The sequence below is a fragment of the Chrysochloris asiatica genome, unplaced genomic scaffold (genome assembly GCF_000296735.1).
Source record: "Chrysochloris asiatica unplaced genomic scaffold, ChrAsi1.0 scaffold00037, whole genome shotgun sequence".
Lineage (NCBI taxonomy): Eukaryota > Metazoa > Chordata > Mammalia > Afrosoricida > Chrysochloridae > Chrysochloris > Chrysochloris asiatica.
Genome location: NW_006408555.1, coordinates 4,862,868 through 4,869,821, shown reverse-complemented (window position 1 = coordinate 4,869,821; position 6,954 = coordinate 4,862,868).

Genomic DNA, 6,954 nt, shown 5'->3' with positions numbered 1-6,954 from the left:
CCCAGCTGCTCCTTGGAAACCTTACGCAGGATCGCTATGAGCTGCAGCCAACTCAATGGCATGTAACCACAGCATAGTAACTTCATGTGCATGCAGCGGCTTTGTCAGATACGCAATGGCCTGCGAGCCACCAGCTGCTCCTCACAAAAAAAGGTGAGGCTTTCTGCTCCTACAAAGAGTTACAGCTTCAGAAACCCTATACAAGTTGCTATGAGTCGAACCATTGACAGCACTTAACGACAACAACAACACCGTGTGCTCATGCACCATCATTAGAGTCTGGTGTGCTGCTATGATGTGAAACAGGTTTCAGGGCAGCTTCCAGAGCAAAAGTGACTAGGAAGAAGGGCCTGGCAATCCACTTCTGAAAACCAGCCAGTGGTTTTCACAACCTGGGGATTATACCATCGGATCTGCAACCAATGATGGGTATGGCACAGGACTGGACAGTATGTCATTCTGTCGTGCATGGGGTTGCCATGAGTCGGGGGGCCCTCTTGATGTCAGCTACCAACACTCCTTGTGCATGGGGGTGTAACAAGGAACAAAATGAGGTAATGGAATCCTTTCCCTGGTGAAGCACAGACACAAGCACTGCCTAGTCTGGGGTTTGAACAACTTGTTCATGAGCTGGACAAACCAAAGTTTGATCCTTCCAAGCTGTGTGGTCTTGGACTTGTGGCTAAACCTCTCTAGTCTTAGTGTGATTCGTTTAAATTATAAAACATATGTAGGCACTCTCGTCCACTGCCCTTAGAGTGTGCCACCGTAGGTGGACTGTGCCCACAGAGCCCCTTGTTTGGTCTGTGCAATGAGCACAGAGTAAGTGCCCACCTCATAGGAAACAGTAAGATTTACATGTGGTAACATACAGGACATGTGCATGAATAACACCTGTAGATGCCCCCACAGGCCAGGCACTGTGCTCCCTCCCCCCTTGCCTTTCATCCATTCATCTCAACAGCCTCATGAGGCAGACTTTAGCATCTTCTTGTTACAAGCATGGGCATGGAGGTGCAGAAGGGTTAAGTACCTTGTCCAGTGTTTAACCTTGCACTCTGGAATGCTCTGGAAATGCTACTTCTGGAAGGTTCTGTGAGATAGGACTATGATGTGTGGACTCTCCAGCTGTCCCCTCCTCTTGTTTGCTTTCTCACTTGGAGGGCTTTGCTAAGAATGCAGAGGGGTACCTCATACTTCTGTTGGCAAGTCTCCTCCTGGTTTACTGGGCACTTGTCTCATCCTTGCTGTGTGACCTTGAGCCAGTTGCTCCCCCTCTCTGAGCCTTAGTCTCCATAATGATGTGCAAAACCAAGGGGCTTCGAATATTCTTTTTCCATTGCAGACCCATTTGGGGCTCTTAGGCTAAGGGCTTCAGATTTGGCTCATGAATTTTGTTAAAACACCTTCCTCACAATTATGCTCAGTCTGCCTGCTCTGCAACCATTTCCAGGGCGGCTTCCAAAGCATCTATAAACTTGCGTTGCAAGATGCGCTGCAGTCATGAGGAAAATTCGGCAGCCGAGCAGAAATAAAAGTTCTCCTCTTTTTCAAAGCCAGCTGGATTCCAGCACACAAGGAAGAGTTAGAGCACAACCTAGGCATTCACACTTGCATTCTGGAATTCTGCATGGATTACTTTGTTTATCACTTGGGGCAGGGGAAGGTGAGCAGCCTCCAGAGAAAAGCGCCCTTTGAGACTCAGGAGTCATTCCCCAAGCATTGTCATTGTCCTGATGTTAGAACCAGGACTCAGAGAAGCTCCAGTGACTTAGCCAAGGTCACAAAGCCAGCCCTGTTCCAGCCTGGGGACGCTTTCCACAACCCCAGAGCCCTCTTTTCTGTTTTCAGTACGCAAACTCAACTTTGCAACGCAGTGGCCCCCAGGAAACAGCCAGCTGGTAAAGCTCTTCTCAGCACCTGGGAAAGGAATTCACATCCATCCGCACCTTCGCAAACGATGTCTAACGGCATCCAGCCCTTTTCTGCAAACCCTCTTCCCTGCAGCAAATAACAACTTCCCCAAAGTTGGACTCACCCTCCTGTCTTCGGGAGCCGGGTTCCAGCTGTTCCTCAGTCAGGCAAGGGAAACCCATGTCTCAGAGACTGGGGAAGAGGTTCCTGGTGGCGCTGAAGGGCACGAGAAAATGCTAAACACAGCAGTCTCTGATAGAGTTAGTCTGCAACCCTTCTTAGCGTGCCTCCTCCTGAAAGCACAAGTTCATTCATCCTGAGTGTGTGAGTGTGTGTGTGTCTCCAGCAGCTGCAGAGAGCCCTGGGGGGTGGGGTGGACTTTCAAAGGACCCAGAAGCAAGAAGTCTGGGGGTGGGGGGTGTCTGTGCTCTGAGGAGCCAGCTGGGAGAGCTGGGAGGCTGTCCTGCTTCAGCAGCAAGCTCTGCGCTCCAGAGTCCCACAGGGCTAGCCAGTGTGGTCCTGCAAGGGAGAGGGGGTGAAGAGAAGGGAAGGGCTTAGAAATAATCTCTGTACCAGCCAGCATCAGGCAGGAGCAGAAGCCGTCCTGCCAACTGCCTACAAGGCACGGAGAGCCATCCTCCCTCCCTGCCAAGGAAGAGCCTGAGAGCAATTTGGGATCCGGGGCACCGGCAGCTACATAGTAACCATATGTGCTGCGGAATCAGTTTTGACTCATAGCGACCCTGCATAGGGTTTCCAAGCTTGTAAATCTTTACGGGAGCAGTAAGCCTCATTATTCTCCCACGGAGAAGCTGGTAGTTTTGAACTGCTGACAGTGAGATTAACAGCTTGACTCGTAACCAGTACGCTACCAGCAGCTACCTGGTGGTTGGTGGTTATGTGCCGTGGAGTCAGTTCCGACTCATAGTGACCCTGTACAGGGTTTCTGAGGCTGTAAATTTTTATGGGAGCAGAAAGCCTCATCTTTCTCCTGTGGAGAAGCTGGTAGTTTCGAACTGCTGACCTTGCAGTTTGCAGCCTGATTCATAACCACTATGCTACCAGAGCTCATTAGCAGCTCCCTAAGCACCTTCAAAAGTCCTGGGAAGTTGGTGCTGATGGTGGCAAGGTGCTTGGGTTGAAGCTACAGGAGGAATTTTTTTGCTGCTTTCAGTCCCCCGGGCAGGTCCAGACCGAGAGGCTCAGGCTGTGAGCACTGAGGAAGCCTGGGAGGTTGCTTTAAGCAGTGAGAAGAGGTGCTCAGCTGTTACACACACTGGGAACCCCGCCTCCAATGGAACAAGACTGTGTTAGGGATCAATTATGTTTCCCAAAGGATACGATGACATCCCAAACCCTGCACCAGCGAATATGGCCTTATTTAGTGATAGGGTTTCTCCTTTGTTAAGTTAATAAATTCCTGGAGCTGCAGGATAAACACTGGACTGCTACTCAAAAGGTTGGTCGTGGAAACCCACCAGCCGCTCCTCGGAAGTCATATACGATATGACTATAAGTTAGAACCGACTGGACTGCACTTCACAACAACAACAACTAGCAGTGAGTGGAATCGAATCCCTTCTGAATGGTGTTTCATAAATGGAGACAGATGCACACACAAAGGCAAAACGATGTGTGAGGATCTACCTACAATCTAAGGGACACCAAGAACTGCCCAGGGCTTCCAGGAACTGATGGAGACAAGGCAGGATCTGCCCCTCAGCAGGCAGGGAGAGAGAGGATGGTCCCGCCAATACCCTGGATTCAGATCTGCAGCCGGCAGAAATCTATGAGACCGTACGCCTTTGTTCTCTGATGTCACCCACTTGTGGGATTTCGTAGTAGTGACCCTCTGCCATGCACTGCCAGAAGAACAAACAATCTGTGAGGGGGAAGGACAGCCAGCATGCTCCTTAGACACTAGGATGGCAACACTTTGTCCCACGGACTTTGAACATGTTATCAGGGGGAATCAGTCCCTGGAGAAGAACATGTTTGATAAAGTAGAGGGTCAGAGACAAAGAGGAAAACCCCCAACAAGATGGAGTGACACTGTGGCTGCAACATTGGGCTTAGACATGTAACCATCGTGTGGACAGTGCAGGACGGGGCAGTGTTTTGTTCTGTTGTGCGTGGGACGTCACCTAAGAATAGCAGCAGCTGACATAGGCTGCATGACCTTGGACAGGCGCGTTAGTACCCGCGTCTCAGTTTTCTGGTTTGTTGACAAAACAGTGGAGGGGAGGTTGCAGTTTAGACACTGAGTTTCTGATGGATCTCCGTGGGGGTGGGGGGCGGAACAACATGGTGAAGACACTCAAGGCACTGAATTGTACGGGTCAGGAGTGTTGCATTGGAAATGGTTTGTTGTATGTATTTCTGTCACAGTAAATCACGTTTTTAAAAAAGTTTTTATTGTTAGTTGAGTGATAGTTTACATAGGAGAACACTGGTTTTACACTCATTGTTTCATTGCAATGATTACAATCCCCTCAGCATCATCACTCAACAGTATTTGCTACTATTCCCTCTGTTTTTTTGTGTATGTTGTTTTTGTTTTTGTTTGGGGGGGGTGTACACAATAACTTAAACAACCAAAGGGTACATTCTGCAAGCCTGCCTCTGGGTTGCCAGCACCCTGTCCCTTTCTTTCCATGAACCTCGAGTCCTCAGCTGCTCCCTCTCTCCATGTCCTCATCTCTGCCTCCATGTCTCGTGTCACTGCTGCTCTGGATAGGGTCCCAGATTCTACTCATGTTCTTTCTTCTCTGTTGATGGTCCTAGGGTCCTCTGTTTCTGGATTGTAAGGTTAACTACTCCCACCTTTATGTTACAAAACTTCTACCTTTACAGTTGTGGCTGTCACAATTAGTAATGATAACAATTACTCACTATTAAGTCATAAGAATCTTTTCCCCATCTCTTTTCACCAGATCCATCTAGACAAGATGAAATCTATTCAGTGGGGACTCTACCTTCCCCCACACACTCTTAAACTAAACTCCCTATTGAAAACTTGTAAGCCAGTCACTTCATGCCTTTTTTGTCCCCCTAGTAAATTAATTTTTTTAAAAATGGAATGAGGGGGGAGTTCTGGGAGGGTCAAGTCAGAACCAACTCAATGATAATAAGTCAACTACCAGTACCTTCAGTTCTGCTCCTGTTAGTGCTGACACCCCACCCTGGGCACAGTGGGTTTGTTTTTTGGGGGGAGCTATCTCTTATAAGGAATCCTGGTGTAGTGCTGTGGGCTAATGCACTGGACTGCAAAGTCATTTGAACCACAATGTTGGTAGTTCAAGCTCACTAGCCACTCCTTGGAAACCTTACACAGGATCGCTATGGGTTGGAACCGACTCGACAGCACTTAACAATGACATCTCTTATGAGGAGTCTTGGTGTAGTGCTGTGGGCTAATGCACTGGACTGCAGTCATTTGAACCACAAGGTTGATGGTTCAAGCTCACCAGCCGTTCCTTGGAAACCCTATACAGTGTTGCTATGCGTCGGAAATGACTCCAAAGCACTTCACAACATCTCTTATAAGGAAACCAGTCCTTGGATGTACCGTACTCCAATATGGTCTCATCTTAATTAATTACATCTGCAAAGATCCTCTATCCAAATATTTCCGAGTCTCAGGTACAAGGAGTCAGGACTTGAACACACCTTTTTGGAGGACACAGTCCAACCCACTATAGGGTGACCAAGGGGAGGACAAGGGGATGGGACTTTCTGCTTGCTACACTGACTCCACCATGGAAGTTAACCTGCTGAACTGTTTGCAGTAATGAGACTTTAAATGTATCCCATATAAATGCTGCGGCCCTATGTGACCACAGCACCTGTTAGACAGGAAGAAGCTCTGTCCCAGTCCCTGGCTCCCCAGCTCATTGGCTCCATGGCTGCTCTCCAGAGGTGTACACCACGCCCACAATCTTCCCAGCTCATGCTGGTTTCCCCTCTCTGTCGCTCCCCCATTCCCCCCCCCACCCCCACACAGCTCTTTATTATTTATCTTGACTTCAGTCTCTTTGGCTAAATCTCCCCCCACCTGCACTTCTGCCCAGCTCTCTCTGGATTCAAAGTTTAAGTATTCAAATCAAGATTTTCCCAAGTCCTTGGTGGGTGACCTTGAGCAAGTTTCTTAACCAATGGTGTCACTAGGATTGGTGTCCCCCCCACCCCCCAACCCCATGGACTTACCCCCTTCTCTGTATCAGACCACACAGAATCCTTAGTAATGCCTCTTTCCCATTGAATCGTAGGACATATGTCATCCATGTAGTTGTGAATTGCTTAAATACATTTCTTAGAGTATGTGAATATCAACAACAAAACTGTTTTGTAAAATCTTTCTACATTGAATTACCACATTTAGTAACTGATCAGAAGTCTTTGATTTTTCTCCTTTTTTTTTTTTTTTTTTTGATTACTATACTCTCAAAAAAGATGTTAATACAGGTTCATAAACGCTGTTGTTGTTGTTAGGTGCTGCTAAGTGGGTACTGACTCATAGCAACCTCATGCCAACGTAATGAGACACTGCCCGGTCCTGTGCCAACCTCACAATTGTTGGCACACTTGTGTCCATAACCACTGCCACTGTGCCATCTCATTGGGGGGTCTTCCTCTTTTTCTCTGACCCTCCACTTTACAGACTATGATTCCTTCTCCAGAGACTGGTCCCTCCTGATAATATGTCTGAAGTATGAGAGACGAAGTCTGGCCCTCCTGGCTTCTAAGGAGCACGCTGGCTGCACTTGTTCCAACACAGATTTGTTTGTTCTTTTGGCAGCCCATGGCACTTTTAATATTCTCCTCCAACACCCATAGCCCAAATTCATCAATTCTTCTACAATCTTAATTCATTGTCCAATTTCTCATGCATATGAGGTTATTGAAAATATCAGGCTTACCTTAGTCCTCAGACTGATATCTTTGCTCTTGAACACTTTAAAGAGGTCTTATGCAGCAGATTTGCCCATTGCAAATTGTCTAGTGGTTTAGCTACAACATTGTGGTAAGTAGAATTTATGT